This window comes from Schistocerca nitens, chromosome 1, assembly GCF_023898315.1.
Source record: "Schistocerca nitens isolate TAMUIC-IGC-003100 chromosome 1, iqSchNite1.1, whole genome shotgun sequence".
NCBI classification, from domain to species: Eukaryota; Metazoa; Arthropoda; class Insecta; order Orthoptera; family Acrididae; genus Schistocerca; species Schistocerca nitens.
The window spans coordinates 1,178,055,950-1,178,073,659 of NC_064614.1; the positions used below are offsets into that span (position 1 = coordinate 1,178,055,950).

A 17,710-nucleotide genomic window follows, 5' to 3' on the forward strand; every position below is an offset into this window, starting at 1 on the left:
GGGTGCCCAAACCTCTAGAGGTTCGCTGATTTCGCGAATATCAAATCGCCACAGTAAAACAAATTTTGTATCATACCATAAATAAAAGAACATTACCTCTGAACCAGCATAACCAGTCTAGCTCTTCCTTTCCACTTCAGTTCCCCAGTTTTGTGACTCATTAAGGCCAGTTGCATACAATTCAGTTTCGTGTTTAATTTTGAATGCATCTTTTTTAGACATCGTGCACTAAAACCACCTTGTGGGGGGAATTGGAAGTGCGCTTTCTTAAATGTTGTTGGAAATCCTATCAAAACATTTCCCCAACAAATACACATGGCAACACGTGCGAACCATCGTTATAATCTGGTAGGTTTGCCAACAACATTCAAAGAAAAGGGGCTTCTGATTCATTCATAAGGTGATTTTACACGGCTAACGAGTATGCATAAAATATTTTGCAGTCAAGAGTAAACATAAAATAAAATATTTCTATTTGTATACAGTTGGCGGTGCACTAAAAGACCACTAAAGTCGAAACAAGGCCCCGGGAGTAGACGAAATTCCGTCAGAACTACTGGTAGCCTTGGGAGAGGCAGTCATGACAAAATTATTCCATCTGGTGTGCAAGATGTATGAGAAAGGCGTAACACCCACAGCCTTCTAGAAGAATGTAATAATTCCACAATTCCACAGAAATCAGGCGCTGACAGGTGTGGAAATTACAGAGTTACCAGTTTAATATGTCGTAGTTGCAAAACATTGATACCCATTTGTTGCAGAAGATTGGAAAAACTAGTAGAAGCCGATCTCAGGGAAGATCAGTTCCCATTTTGGAGATATGGAGGAACACGCCTTACTTTAGAGGATAGCATTTGTAGACTTGGAGAAAGATTTTGACAATGCTCACTGGAATAATGTATTTAAAATTCTCAAGATAGATGGGGTAAAATATAGGGAACTTATACAGAAACCAGACGGCAATTATAAGAATCGACGGGCATGAAAGGGAAGCAGTGGTTGAGAAGGGAGTGAGAAAGGGTTGTAGCCTATCCCCGATGTTATTCAATCTGTACACCGAGTTAGCAGTAAAGAAAATCAAAGAAAAATTTGGAGTAGAAATTAAAGTTCAGCTAAAGAAATAAAAACTTTGAGGTTTCCCGATGAGATTGCAATTCCCCACAGAGAAGGTAAATGACTTGGAAGAGCAATTAAACGGAATGGCCAATGTCTGGAAAGGAGGGTATACGATAAACACCAACAAAAGCAAGACAAGGATAATGGAATGTAGTCGAATTAAACAAGGTGATTCGGAGGAAAGTAGATTAGGAAACGAGACACTTAAAGTAGTCGATGAGTTTTGCTATTTGGGCAGCAGAATAACTGATGATGGCCGAAGTAGAGAGGATATAAATTGCACACTGGCAATAGCAAGAAAAAGCGTTTCTGAATAAGAAAATGGTTCAAATCGATCTGAGGCTCATGGGACTTAACATCTGAGGTCATCAGTCCCTTAGAACTTAGAACTAATGAAACTTAACTAACCTAAGGACATCACACACATCCATCCCCGAGGCAGGATTCGAACCTGCGACCGTAGCAGTCGCGCGGTTCCAGACTGAAGCGCCTAGAACCGCTCGGTCACCAAGGCCGGCTCTGAATAAGAGAAATCTGTTACAATGAGTATAGATTTAAGTGATTGGAAGTTTTTTCTGAAGGTATTTGCTTGGTGTGGTAAAACGTGGGCGATAAATTGTTTAGACAAGAAGGGAACAGAGCCTTTTGTAATATGATGCTACAGAATAATGCTGAAGATTAGATCGGTAGATCACGAAACTAATGAAGCGGATCAGAAGAAAGGATCGGGTGGTAGGACACATTCCGAGTCATCAAGGAATCACAAATTTTGCACTGGAGGGAAGTGTGGGGGAAAAATCGTATAAGCAGACTAAGAAATAAATACAGCAAGTAAATTTAGAAGGAAGTAAATTGCAGTAATTATTCGGAGATGAAGAGGCTTGCACAGGATAGAGTAGCATGGAGAACTGCATTGAACCAGTCTTCGGACTGAAGGCCACAACAACAAGAACACACAGTTGGCTGGAATAAGCGTGAAAATGAGGAAATGATATGCAGGCGGTATATTGGCCGTGCTGATGCTCGGAAGAACAGAGGTAATCTTTTTTGTTTGTTTGTCAGCGGAGCAGCCAACTCACATGGGAACTGTCGTGTTACTCGGTGTGGCATTACGTCTTGGTCAAAGAGACTTGGCCTTCAGAGGTTCCGCACAGAAAATAGGAGATAGAAGTAATGGAAATTTCCTCGGAATATTTGAGCTCTTGAGTCACTCTGATCCACTTCTTGCAAAACACATTAGCGATGTCAGAAACAGACATGAAAACATTTATAAGTGCATTATCTGTCAAATGATTTTCATAATGCCAAAATTTTTAGCGAGGAAGGCGGATTGAGGATTGAGACAGTTGGTTCCCCACTTTTGTGTCACGGTCTCTTAAAGGCGAACATATTCGCCTTTTTGTGCTCCAACAGGAGCGTTTTTCCGCTGCTTCCCTTCTTTTCCCTGCGACAACAGCATATCCAGCTTATACAAAACGAATCCTATAGTTAAGTAAAGTTCTGACAGCTTATTTATGTACTTCGCCACATTTATATACTACGACAGATATAAACAACAAACTAGTACGCATAATATAATATTAACAGAACATTTGCTTTACGTCTTTTCTTAATACTCTGCTCATCGATCGCAGTTCATCGTAAACACCCAGCTTACGATTTGTGTCATGAAAGATTAAAAACGTCATTTAAAACATAGCTTGGTGACCTTAGAACTCTTGCAATGACCCTAGAATCCTTGCCATATGTTTACAACGTCAGCTAAAACTACATTTACGCCTAGGGCTGGATATTACGCGCACATTTTATTGCATTATTACGACAGCTTTGAGCCTTTGTGTTATGATACCGAAAAAAGTTACAGACGTGGCCATCCCCACAACTGGTACTTTTCGTGGGTTTTGGTGATTTTTCTCAGGAACCGCTCAAGAACAAATCATGCTTGTATGTTGTTGTTGTGGTCTTCAGTCCTGAGACTAGTTTGATGCAGCTCTCCATGCTACTCTATCCTGTGCAAGCTTCTTCATCTCCCAGTACCTACTGCAACCTACATCCTTCTGAATCTGCTTAGTGTATTGATCTCTTGGTCTCCCTCTACGATTTTTACCCTCCACGCTGCCCTCCAATGCTAAATTAGTGATCCCTTGATGCCTCAAAACATGCCCTACCAACCGCTCCCTTCTTCTAGTCAAGTTGTGCCACAAACTTCTCTTCTCCCCAATCCTATTCAATACCTCCTCATTAGTTACGTGATCTACCCACCTTATCTTCAGCATTCTTCTGTAGCACCACATTTCGAAAGCTTCTATTCTCTTCTTGTCCAAACTGGTTATCGTCCATGTTTCACTTCCATACATGGCTACACTCCATACAAATACTTTCAGAAACGACTTCCTGACACTTAAATCTATACTCGATGTTAACAAATTTCTCTTCTTGAGAAACGCTTTCCTTGCCATTGCCAGTCTACATTTTATATCCTCTCTACTTCGACCATCATCAGTTATTTTACTCCCTAACTAGCTTTACTACTTTAAGTGTCTCATTTCCTAATCTAATCCCCTCAGCATCACCCGATTTAATTTGACTACATTCCATTATCCTAGTTTTGCTTATGTTGATGTTCATCTTATATCCTCCTTTCAAGACACTGTCCATTCCGTTCAACTGCTCTTCCAAGTCCTTTGCTGTCTCTGACAGAATTACAATGTCATCGGCGAACCTCAAAGTTTTTACTACTTCTCCATGAATTTTAATACCTACTCCGAATTTTTCTTTTGTTTCCTTTACTGCTTGCTCAATATACAGATTGAATAACATCGGGGAGAGGCTACAACCCTGTCTCACTCCTTTCCCAACCACTGCTTCCCTTTCATGCCCCTCGACTCTTATAACTGCCATCTGGTTTCTGTACAAATTGTAAACAGCCTTTCGCTCCTTGTATTTTACCCCTGCCACCTTCAGAATTTGAAAGAGAGTATTCCAGTTAACGTTGTGAAAAGCTTTCTCTAAGTCTACAAATGCTAGAAACGTAGGTTTGCCTTTTCTTAATCTTTCTTCTAAGATAAGTCGTAAGGTTAGTATTGCCTCGCGTGTTACAACATTTCTACGGAATCCAAACTGATCTTCCCCGAGGTCCGCTTCTACCAGTTTTTCCATTCGTCTGTAAAGAATTCGCGTTAGTATTTTGCAGCTGTGACTTATTAAACTGATAGTTCGGTAATTTTCACATCTGTCAACACCTGCTTTCTTTGGGATTGGAATTATTATATTATTATTGAAGTCTGTGGGTATTTCGCCTGTCTCATACATCTTGCTCACCAGATGGTAGAGTTTTGTCATGACTGGCTCTCCCAAGGCCATCAGTAGTTCTAATGGAATATTGTCTACTCCCGGGGCCTTGTTTCGACTCAGGTCTTTCAGTGCTCTGTCGAACTCTTCACGCAGTATCTTATCTCCCATTTCATCTTCATCTACATCCTCTTCCATTTCCATAATATTGTCCTCAAGTACATCGCCCTTGTATAAACCCTCTATATACTCCTTCCACCTTTCTGCCTTCCCTTCTTTGCTTAGAACTGGGTTGCCATCTGAGCTCTTGATATTCATACAAGTGGTTCTCTTCTCTCCAAAGGTCTCTTTAATTTTCCTGTAGGCAGTATCTATCTTACCCCTAGTGAGACAAGCCTCTACATCCTTACATTTGTCCTCTAGCCATCCCTGCTTAGCCATTTTGCACTTCCTGTCGATCTCATTTTTGAGACGTTTGTATTCCTTTTTGCCTGCTTCATTTACTGCATTTTTATATTTTCTCCTTTCATCAATTAAATTCAATATTTCTTCTGTTACCCAAGGATTTCTATTAGCCCTCGTCTTTTTACCTACTTGATCCTCTCCTGCCTTCACTACTTCATCCCTCAAAGCTACCCATTCTTCTTCTACTGTATTTCTTTCCCCCATTCCTGACAATTGTTCCCTTATGCTCTCCCTGAAACTCTCTACAACCTCTGGTTCTTTGAGTTTATCCAGGTCCCATCTCCTTAAATTCCCACCTTTTTGCAGTTTCTTCAGTTTCAATCTGCAGTTCATAACCAATAGATTGTGGTCAGAATCCACATCTGCCCCTGGAAATGTCTTACAATTTAAAACCTGGTTCCTAAATCTCTGTCTTACCATTATATAATCTATCTGATACCTTTTAGTATCTCCAGGATTCTTCCATGTATACAACCTTCTTTTATGATTCTTGAACCAAGTGTTAGCTATGATTAAGTTATGCTCTGTGCAAAATTCTACAAGGCGGCTTTTTCATTTCTTCCCCCCAAATCCATATTCACCTACTATGTTTCCTTCTCTCCCTTTTCCTACTACCGAATTCCAGTCACCCATGACTATTAAATTTTCGTCTCCCTTCACTACCTGAATAATTTCTTTTATCTCGTCATACATTTCATCTATTTCTTCATCATCTGCAGAGCTAGTTGGCATATAAACTTGTACTACTGTAGTAGGCATGGGCTTTGTGTCTATCTTGGCCACAATAATGCGTTCACTATGCTGTTTGTAGTAGCTAACCCGCACTCCTATTTTTTTATTCATTATTAAACCTACTCCTGCATTACCCCTATTTGATTTTGTATTTATAACCCGGTAATCACCAAACCAAAAGTCTTGTTCCTCCTGCCACCGAACTTCACTAATTCCCACTATATCTGACTTTAACCTATCCATTTCCCTTTTTAAATTTTCTAACCTACCTGCCCGATTAAGGGATCTGACATTCCACGCTCCGATCCGTAGAATGCCAGTTTTCTTTCTCCTGATAACGACGTCCTCTTGAGTAGTCCCCGCCCGGAGATCCGAATGGGGGACTATTTTACCTCCGGAATATTTTACTCAAGAGGACGCCATCATCATTTAATCATACAGTAAAGCTGCATGTCCTCGGGAAAAGTTACGGCTGTAGTTTCCCCTTGCTTTCAGCCGTTCGCAGTACCAGCACAGCAAGGCCGTTTTGGTTAATGTTACAAGGCCAGATCAGTCAACCATCCAGACTGTTGCCCTTGCAACTACTGATAAGGCTGCAGCCCCTCGTCAGGAACCACATGTTTGTCTGGCCTCTCAACAGATACCCCTCCGTTGTGGTTGCACCTACGGTACGGCCATCTGTATCGCTGAGGCACGCAAGCCTCCCCACCAACTGCAAGGTCCATGGTTGCTTGTATAAAGTGCTTAAAGTCCGCCCTAGACCACATCTAACGCAAAACAACAAATCGGTTTGTTTAACTTGCCTGGGATGGAGAAAGTGTGTAATTTTAAATTTCGGTACTGTATTTTAGGATACCTACAGTGTGCCTGTTCTTTCGACTGGTCACTAGACCGAGGGATATACAAAATACATTACCCTTCTCTCTGTGACCAACATAACCCGAGGTATTAGCCCCTGAAAAATCGCATTTTCGCGGCGTTTTCGAACTTATTGGTACCGCGCAACGTCGTGCATGGACCAATTACGTTATTGTGAACACATGTTTAATGTTTAATAAGAAATTATATTTATTAAAGTATCATCGTAATGAGTTTTTTTATGTATGTTCAATATTTCTCGAAATTCGTAATTTTTAAATTATGTGAAACCTTTAAAATAACGATAAAATTGCTATATTTGGAGAGGGGGTTTAATCACACACCTTACCCAGGGTCGATTCCTGGCTCTCAGCCGGCCCTGTCACCATTTTAATTTTCGATTGGTGTTTGATAACGTATCCCATTTGCAGCTGACAATATGGATCCAGCCCTACGTATCCAAAATGTCACGTATGTAATTAGCTCGATAAGTATTAAGCTGACAGCATGCCATTAGTTATCGTGTAGTGGTGATGTTCAGTAAGAAGATAGTAATTTCGCCGCAAGGAGTTGATCGGCGAGTAACAGCACGGAAAAGGTATCACTTTACACTGGCAACAATAAATTGGATAAATAATCGAGCCGATTTGCTTGAAACATTTTTGTTTCTCCCCACACACAGTCACCTCTTGTTAAGTGACTGGCGTATTACAAAGAAATAAAACGAACACGTAATATCAGATGTAGGAGGAGTAAATATAGAATGCTGACTTGTTTGAGGAATTATTGGAAGGTTATGAAGAAAAGTGTAGAAGCAATGGGATACGAATAAGTAGTAGGATGGGTGCAGTGGCAAAACAACTCTGCACCCGACCGAGCTGTACTGTATGTGCGACTGCGTCAGTTACAAAGCTAAGACGTCTCCTTGAGAAGTTCGGAGAGGTCTTTTTAAAGAAAGGAGTCAGTAGTATGCGCACATAAATCATTGCAGGGCGACGGTCGAGAGGGAAAGTGCAGCCTGTTGTAAGGCGCTAAGCCATTAACGGAAGAAGTGCCCCGCTGTCTACGTCGGAGACTAATGACATCGCGTTTGGTGCTTGGCTGGGGGCGAAAAGCGCTACGCACAGGCGTGGGCTTCGTAAACAAAAGAAGAAGGGGGGAGGGGGGTGTCTACGTTGCGACCAGACAGCTCTCAGACGTTTTGGACTCGCTCACTGTTCGAGGTTAAGCTAACGGAGTTACTTCGCATCAACACTCTCCTGTTCATGTTAACAATTTTATGTCATCATTTTGTTGCATTAATTTTTTTTTCATACATTCTTTACTAAGTTTTACCACACATTCGTTTAACAAGAAAAAAAAATGTACGCCCCCGGGTGGGCTCGAACCACCAACCTTTCTGTTAACAGCCGAACGCGCTAGCCGATTGCGCCACGGAGGCTGACAGTTGAAATTGTCCCGAACATAAGGTCATAAGGAGACAGCAGACATTAAGGTTAAAAGCTATTCTTGGTTACAGCTTATCCTTTTCTTGAGTTCCTAGTTCCAAATCAACTTGTACTTATACGTTCAATGACTAATTAAACTTGAAACCTATAATCTTATAGCACCTAAAACACTATTTTGACGATGAAGCCTATTTTTACCTATTCTCGCTTTAATATTCTAAAAGGTACCCCCTTCTTCAATGTAACATGGAATTATTATACTATTTTCAAATGATTAGAATTGGTTACAGGAATCAGAGGCGATATTTGAAACAAGAAATCTGTAGCGCATAAAATCCTGGCGAACGGCTTGTTTCCGAAGGGGCTTGAACGGACCTCATATGAAAAAAAGTTGCTATATCCAAACTGGCGTGGATGAAAACACGGCGCTTCTGGCCTTCACAAATGCCGCAACATATCTGGTTGCTGCGTTACAATTGCTTAAAGTATTATACTCTTCGATGTTGCGTTTAACTTAGTAGCACGTGGTATCAAACGCAGAGCAGAGCACGTTAGGGGTAGATTTAGGTAAGGCAAATAAATTAATGTCCACAGTAAAGAAAATTTTGTTAACGCACCATCAAGGATACAGGCATTCAAAGAACAATTTCCAGATGTCGCCTTGCCACCGAACCTATTGTTATTCACTGAGACACGTGGCTAGCATCAGCAGAATACTACAGCAAGCATCTCCCAGCAGTCCAGACCAGAAGACAGCAGAAAATCTACCGGAGCGCCGCCTCTATAACTTTAGCAAAGCAAATAAAGATCCTTCAGTTCAACAGAGGCAGTTACACATTTATAACAAGAATCATTTCCGGAATGGAAGGATCAGGGATACCTATCTACGATAATATTTCTTCACTAGAGGAAGTTAACATGAAAGAAAGTGGTGGGTGAAACGGAAGAGAAAGTACGGACAGAAACAAAAAATGCAAAAGTTTTGCAAAAGTACACCGGCCTAAAGAGCTGCGCGCAGTGGAATACATACTGGTGAAAATCCAGTTCCCCTGAACGCAACAATCCTGGCCAACGTGTGCCCACACACACACACACACACACAAAGGTAAAATGCAAACGAAATTCAATTTTGGCGTCGAGCTCTCTGGTGAACAAATGAACACTGACTGGGCTGGGACACATAACAAACTACAATCACATTGTGTTCTGGTGTAGTGAAAAGTGTTTCACTACGTTATTTGTGGAAAATACTCGTTATAGTTAAGTATGCATCACGACATCTCAGCATGATGCGGAGAATGGAAGTGCTTGCCACACGAAAGCCTAAGTAAATACGAAAATAGGCGCGAAAACATCACGAAAAACTATATTACATTCTAGAAGATACGTTAACTCCCAGCAAAAAACTTTCTCATCAACAATGTTTGGTTGCAGATGACAAGCTACCTGTAGTAATTAACACAAAAGTGATGCAGAAAATTCATACACACCAAATGTAAAGGTATTTACAAAAAGAAACCATCTGTTGTTTGAATTAAAATAGACATAATTTTATAATCATTTAACAAAAATGTTCACATTGCAGACTAAATAAAAAAGAAAACCCACTGATGATGGCACAGCGGTGCCGAAATATGTTTGGGTACTGAAAAAAACGGTGTTTTGCACAACTGGCGGACCTCACATCCAAAATTTGAACTAGCCCCTTTCACACTCGTTGATGTTGAACGTTCTTTCGGCAAATTAATACTGACTCACAAACGCCGCAGGGCAGGTTTAGTTATTTACTGTGAAGCCAACTAAGGTCCCAATGTTTGAAACCACTGGTTTATCTGGCAACTAAGAAATTACAAATTATACGTATTTCAGCATATGGCTGATCTTTTTTATACCGCATTTTTATCGAGAAATATTAGTTTGAGATTAGTTTAAACATTACAGTAGTATGTTTGCTGTGATGTGCAGCTGTCGATATTTTCATTTTCCTTGTTTTTAATTAATAACAGTATGCTCATATGTGACCAATGTGTATTTTGCATTACGTTTAGTTTTACTTTATTGCTTAAATAAGTGGAGGTTACCGCAGTAGACTGGCAATGGCAAGGAAAGCATTTCTGAGGAAGAGAAATTTGTTAACCTCGAGTATAGGTTTAAGTGTCAGGAAGTCGTTTCTGAAAGTATTTGTATGGAGTGTAGCCATGTATGGAAGTGAAACATGGACGATAAATAGTTTGGACAAGAAGAGAATAGAAGCTTTCGAAATGTGGTGTTACAGAAGAATGCTGAAGATTAGATGGGTAGATCACATAACTAATGAGGAGGTATTGAATAGGATTGGGGAGAAGAGAAGTTTGTGGCACAACTTGACTAGAAGAAGGGATCGGTTGGTAGGACATGTTCTGAGGCATCAAGGGATCACAAATTTAGTACTGGAGGGCAGCGTGGAGGGTAAAAATCGTAGAGGGAGACCAAGAGATGAATAAGCAGATTCAGAAGGATGTAGGCTGCAGTAGGTACTGGGAGATGAAGAAGCTTTCACAGGATAGAGTAGCATGGAGAGCTGCATCAAACCAGTCTTAGGACTGAAGACCACAACAACATGTCTCTACTTTAAAAAAAAAAAGAAAAAAACACGCCAGCTGTTTCAGCGTTATAAATCTATTTGTGAACTTTGCTTCAACTCTGTTGCTATTCCTTTACATCAGGGATATAAGCGAAGTTGTGACAAACGAACTGATATGAATAAAAATTTTTAGCAGAGCGTGGTTTCGATCCACGGACCTCTGGGTTATGGGCCCAGCACGCTTCCACTGCGCCACTCTGCTTCTTGCCCATATGCGTCCATATCATTGTATTAGAGGTGCTCACCTGTTAGTTTATTTTCATTTAATTTCTCTTTTATCAGCTAATGAACATAACAATAATATACAAGCTGTAGCAACGAAGCATGTATGATTTAGTCTCAAAATTTGTAACAGCATTATATTTAGTGTTAAATAGAACGAAGTATACAGTAATAGGCGACGCAACGTTAATAAGCTGGACGTTTTCAACAGGAACGTTTAACGTTATGTGTTAAGGAATTCAGAAATAAGTACCACGATTCATGTGGAGATCACATAGTTCGATAGTAGTTGATGTTTCAACGCCACATTCTCCATCTTAACTCGTGAAGTTGACGAAAATCCACTAATTTCCTTGTGTCGCGACTTTGCACATGGCGTAGTTTTCAAGCAAATTTTATTTACGATGTTCCCCTGCGCTATTTATTCACACGAGTTTTGTCGTTAAGTCGTATGTGATTTTATCCTTGTTTCAGACCGGATAAAAAAGCTATGCGCGTCGCAAGAAGAAGGCACAAATAAATACGGCGAATATAACGCAGCACTGGATAAACCCTACCCTTCGTTTCATTCCACCAACGTTTTAAAGGGATGAGAAAGTAGTTGGTGTTATACAAGCAAGCTGACATCCGTGTGCACTACTGGCCCTCAAAAAACGTTATACAGAAAATGCACTGTTCATTTTCCTAATCTTTCTGGCACTCATACAGCATGCGACGAGCATTTACCACATAGTTATGAATAATGTAGAACAAAAGCTGTGCTATTTTTAATATGGTACATTTCTCCTTGGATACAAATAAAAAACGGGGTCTGTGTAACTGTGCATATTTTATGAAGACGGCCCATAATTTGTTTCGAAATTCTTATTTCCACCTACCCAACATTCGTAAAATATGTTCGAACTGTGTAGCATTTCACATAAACAATTACGTACAGATACTGTGAAACATCAGTACATCACAATTCCACGAACTCCAGATTAGAATAGATATCGCGAGAAAACTTAAAAAACAGTTCCGCACAGCAACTGAAGTGCAGTTTGAGATGTTTTCAGTGGTTAATTTCAGGATAAGACAAGAGAAAGATAGTATCGTACACTACGAAGACATTCGTACTTTGGGCGTTCAAATCGCTATTAACGAGGGTACTGCTACACCATAATGAAGCCACATACCACCTATTCACAAGTTGTGCAGCAAAGCGTTACAAAAGGCCTTTTTAACAGATACTACAAGCAAATAAGTCAACTCACGTCCATAGGTTTTATTTGTTGGTACAGACGAGATCAATAAACATAGTCTAGCATAGAATAGGCAACAATATACTTAAGGAGCAATAACTGCAAAAAAAGCACTGAAAAATAAATTCCTTGTAGAAACCATACCTTATTTAGTGTGTAACATAATCTACAAACTGCATGTAGTGGCAGTGAAGTAGTGTAGTGCAGTTGTTCCTTCAACATGACACTTACAATTGTAAGTCTTTGAGCCGCTGGTGGTTTTTCTGTGGCCGCTGCCAACTTATGAAATATTAAGGAGCAGTAGAACTGATATATATTTTGATATACCGTTGTTGAACACGTTAATGTATATAGTAACGTACTTTGGACTACACCAAAAATTTAATCCACGTTACCTCTTTGTGTCACTATTGTCAAATATTTCAGACGTGTATGAGGCAAATCACAGGCGGTTTATCCACAAGTCACATATATACTACAGTCCCGAGCTGCCTGGGACCCTGAATGCAACGCTTATATTGTTTCGCGAGAAAATTAACCGTTAAAAATTTCGAACTGAAAGTAATAATGCTATTTAGAATTATGTGCATATAGTGTGCAGTATTTTTAACCTCCACCGGTAGTGCCGTTGTATTATGTACACCTGGCTTACCACTGTTCAGGGAAAGATAGAGAAAGATAGTATTCCCTCGTAAAATAAGAAGTCGAATGTACCTTGTACGTTCAAATCGCTATTAACGAGGGGACTGCTACACCATAATGAAGCCACATACCACCTATTGACAAGTTGTGCAGCAAAGTGTTATGAAAAAAGGCATTTTTAACAGATACTGTAGGGGAATAAGTCAACTCACCCTCCATCGAGCATCTCGGAATATCGGCCCAGCTATTCCTGGAGACAATAATCTTCTTAACGTTTGCACCTATCCACTCCTTTTTTGCGGCTACTTTTCTTCCCAATGCAATTTAGTAATCAATTGTCTGGCTGGCGTACAGAATATAACGCGCGAGCGCACTAGTTCAGATCTGTTATTGTCACGTTTAGTCTTCCTTAAGCTTTTTTGTTTCTCTTATTTCTGGGGTCCCCCCCATGAACCATGGACCTTGCCGTTGGTGGGGAGGCTTGCGTGCCTCAGCGATACAGATGGCCGTACCGTAGGTGCAACCACAACGGAGCGGTATCTGTTGAGAGGCCAGACAAACATGTGGTTCCTGACGAGGGGCAGCAGCCATTTCAGTAGTTGCAGGGGCAACAGTCTGGATGATTGACTGATCTGGCCTTGTAACATTAACCAAAACGGCCTTGCTGTGCTGGTACTGCGAACGGCTGAAAGCAAGGGGAAACTACAGCCGTAATTTTTCCCGAGGACATGCAGCTCTACTGTATGATTAAATGATGATGGCGTCCTCTTGGGTAAAATATTCCGGAGGTAAAATAGTCCCCCATTCGGATCTCCGGGCGGGGACTACTCAAGAGGACGTCGTTATCAGGAGAAAGAAAACTGGCGTTCTACGGATCGGAGCGTGGAATGTCAGATCACTTAATCGGGCAGGTAGGTTAGAAAATTTAAAAAGGGAAATGGATAGGTTAAAGTCAGATATAGTGGGAATTAGTGAAGTTCGGTGGCAGGAGGAACAAGACTTTTGGTCAGGTGATTACAGGGTTATAAATACAAAATCAAATAGGGGTAATGCAGGAGTAGGTTTAATAATGAATAAAAAAATAGGAGTGCGGGTTAGCTACTACAAACAGCATAGTGAACGCATTATTGTGGCCAAGATAGACACAAAGCCCATGCCTACTACACTAGTACAAGTTTATATGCCAACTAGCTCTGCAGATGATGAAGAAATAGATGAAATGTATGACGAGATAAAAGAAATTATTCAGGTAGTGAAGGGAGACGAAAATTTAATAGTCATGGGTGACTGGAATTCGTCAGTAGGAAAAGGGAGAGAAGGAAACATAGTAGGTGAATATGGATTGGGGTGGAGGAATGAAAGAGGAAGCCGCCTTGTAGAATTTTGCACAGAGAATAACTTAATCATAGCTAACACTTGGTTCAAGAATCATGAAAGGAGGCTGTATACATGGAAGAAGCCAGGAGATACTGACAGGTTTCAGATAGATTATATAATGGTAAGACAGAGATTTAGGAACCAGGTTTTAAATTGTAAGACATTTCCTGGGGCAGATGTGGATTCTGACCACAATCTATTGGTTATGAACTGCAGATTGAAACTGAAGAAACTGCAAAAAGGTGGGAATTTAAGGAGATGGGACCTGGATAAACTGAAAGAACCAGAGGTTGTAGAGAGTTTCAGGGAGAGCATAAGGGAACAATTGACAGGAATGGGGGAAAGAAATACAGTAGAAGAAGAATGGGTAGCTCTGAGGGATGAAGTGGTGAAGGCAGCAGACGATCAAGTAGGTAAAAAGACGAGGGCTAGTAGAAATCCTTGGGTAACAGAAGAAATATTGAATTTAATTGATGAAAGGAGAAAATATAAAAATGCAGTAAATGAAGCAGGCAAAAAGGAATACAAACGTCTCAAAAATGAGATCGACAGGAAGTGCAAAATGGCTAAGCAGGGATGGCTAGAGGACAAATGTAAGGATGTAGAGGCTTGTCTCACTAGGGGTAAGATAGATACTGCCTACAGGAAAATTAAAGAGACCTTTGGAGAGAAGAGAACCACTTCTATGAATATCAAGAGCTCAGATGGCAACCCAGTTCTAAGCAAAGAAGGGAAGGTAGAAAGGTGGAAGGAGTATATAGAGGGTTTATACAAGGGAGATGTACTTGAGGACAATATTATGGAAATGGAAGAGGATGTAGATGAAGACAAAATGGGAGATAAGATACTGCGTGCAGAGTTTGACAGAGCACTGAAAGACCTGAGTCGAAACAAGGCCCCGGGAGTAGACAACATTCCACTAGAACTACTGATGGCCTCGGGAGAGCCAGTCATGACAAAACTCTACCATCTGGTGAGCACGATGTATGAGACAGGCGAAATACCCTCAGACTTCAAGAAGAATATAATAATTCCAATCCCAAAGAAAGCAGGTGTTGACAGATGTGAAAATTACCGAACTATCAGTTTAATAAGTCACAGCTGCAAAATACTAACGCGAATTCTTTACAGACGAATGGTAAAACTGGTAGAAGCTGACCTCGGGGAAGATCAGTTTGGATTCCGTAGGAATGTTGGAACACGAGAGGCAATACTGACCTTACGACTTATCTTGGAAGAAAGATTAAGAAAAGGCAAACCTACGTTTCTAGCATATGTAGACTTAGAGAAAGCTTTTGACAATGTTGACTGGAATACTCTCTTTCAAATTCTGAAGGTGGCAGGGGTAAAATACAGGGAGCGAAAGGCTATTTACAATTTGTACAGAAACCAGATGGCAGTTATAAGAGTCGAGGGCCATGAAAGGGAAGCAGTGGTTGGGAAAGGAGTGAGACAGGGTTGTAGCCTCTCCCCGATGTTATTCAATCTGTATATTGAGCAAGCAGTAAAGGAAACAAAAGAAAAATTCGGAGTAGGTATTAAAATTCATGGAGAAGAAGTAAAAACTTTGAGGTTCGCCGATGACATTGTAATTCTGTCAGAGACAGCAAAGGACTTGGAAGAGCAGTTGAACGGAATGGACAGTGTATTGACAGGAGGATATAAGATGAACATCAACAAAAGCAAAACGAGGATAATGGAATGTAGTCAAATTAAGTCGGGTGATGCTGAGGGAATTAGATTAGGAAATGAGACACTTAAAGTAGTAAAGGAGTTTTGCTATTTAGGGAGTAAAATAACCGATGATGGTCGAAGTAGAGAGGATATAAAATGTAGACTGGCAATGGCAAGGAAAGCGTTTCTCAAGAAGAGAAATTTGTTAACATCGAGTATAGATTTAGGTGTCAGGAAGTCGTTTCTGAAAGTATTTGTATGGAGTGTAGCCATGTATGGAAGTGAGACATGGACGATAACTAGTTTGGACAAGAAGAGAATAGAAGCTTTCGAAATGTGGTGCTACAGAAGAATGCTGAAGATAAGGTGGGTAGATCACGTAACTAATGAGGAGGTATTGAATAGGATTGGAGAGAAGAGAAGTTTGTGGCACAACTTGACTAGAAGAAGGGATCGGTTGGTAGGACATGTTTTGAGGCATCAAGGGATCACAAATTTAGCATTGGAGGGCAGCGTGGAGGGTAAAAATCGTAGAGGGAGACCAAGAGATCAATACACTAAGCAGATTCAGAAGGATGTAGGTTACAGTAGGTACTGGGAGATGAAGAAGCTTGCACAGGATAGAGTAGCATGGAGAGCTGCATCAAACCAGTCTCAGGACTGAAGACCACAACAACAACAACATTTCTGGGGTTAATTAGTAGAATAGTACACATTCGGAATATTTTTATTAGAATGAGCCCGATGAAACTTGAAGATATTACTACTATTCTGCAAGAATCAGCAGAAGAAGAGAATGACGTAAAAGCTCAAAGTCAGTCAACTCGCAATATTGAGGAAAGCGATTCCGACTTGAGCGAGGAAGAAGTAATAAACGCTGACCACGATTCTGAAACTGAAGTTGTGGGTAGTGGTGAAGAGGACGAAGATGAAACAAGCGCTGGAGATTTTTATGTTGGAAGGGATGAAGTTATAAAATGGTAAAAGTCAAGTTTATAAAAATCTTTTGAAATTAAGGAAAAAAGTAATAAGAATGTTATCTTATCCAAGAAGGATATATCTCCAACTGACATATTTTCGAAAATTTTAAATGTAAAGATGATTCTTGCAATTCAGAGTCAAACTAATTTTAAAATCGAAAAATTATGCCCATGTACGCACGGCTCCAAACTTGTACTGATTTAAGCAGAGAAGTATTGGCCACTACTGGTATCTTATTCAAACCATCTTGAAATACAAACGAATGGCAAATGTGAAAGAGGTATGGGTAAACGATAGGACGGGAATGACATTTTTGAGTGTGGCCACAAGTGCTCAAAGGTTTTTATTAACTTTGAGAATTCTTCGATTTGATGAAAGCACCAACCCGACAGGAAAGAAGGAAGCTTGATAAACTTGCTGCCATGAGATATATTTTTGACAGATTTGTTCAAAATGGAAGACAATCTTACAGCATGAGTAATCTGTTACTGATAATAAAATGTTTCATTCGTATCATGGACGCTGTTCGTTTATTCAATACAGTCCATCGAAACCTGTTACATAAGGCGTCAAAACGTATGCTGTGGCAGACGCTAAGGCATTTTATTGTGGAAATTGACCACTAGGCCCATACCCTGTTTCGAATTCGGAAGAAATTGTAAAATATCTTGTTGAGGACATACTCAATACAAACAGAAATTTAACTACTGATGGTCGGTATACTTCGAGCCCCCCCCCCCCCCTCCCCCACTGACCACATACCTTATATCAGAGAGTATTATAATATGTGGCAGTTTATGCACAAACTGTCACATAACCTTTTTTTGTAATTTAATATGCAGATCTCAATAGTCCGTAGTCAAATCGCTTAGGCTTCGTGAAGACTGTAAGCAGTAGTCATTACTGCCCAATGATTGCACGGCTAATTGGTTAATGGTTCAAATGGCTCTGGCAACTATGGGACGTAACATCTGAGGTCATCAGTCCCCTATAACTGAGAACTACTTAAACCTAACTAACCTAAGGACATCACATACATC

At 40.4% G+C, this 17,710-nt stretch overlaps 1 protein-coding gene and 2 non-coding genes across 4 annotated transcripts in view; all 3 read right to left on the bottom strand.

Moving 5' to 3' along the window:
* LOC126239060 (chordin-like protein 1) overlaps nucleotides 1-17,710 on the bottom strand; it is a 625,989-nt gene that overhangs the window by 417,549 nt on the left and 190,730 nt on the right. The window contains exon 1 of one of the 2 annotated variants that reach the window (XM_049947832.1): nucleotides 12,141-12,212. The exons of the other annotated variant lie outside the window; for it this stretch is intronic. The gene's annotated coding sequence lies outside the window, so the exon portion shown is untranslated. Of the gene's footprint in view, nucleotides 1-12,140; nucleotides 12,213-17,710 lie in introns of those variants that run through there. 2 annotated transcript variants of the gene reach the window in all.
* On the bottom strand, nucleotides 7,830-7,903 carry Trnan-guu (transfer RNA asparagine (anticodon GUU)). The gene has a single exon. It is a non-coding gene; the product is annotated as a tRNA-Asn (tRNA).
* Nucleotides 10,664-10,735, bottom strand: Trnam-cau (transfer RNA methionine (anticodon CAU)). The gene has a single exon. It is a non-coding gene; the product is annotated as a tRNA-Met (tRNA).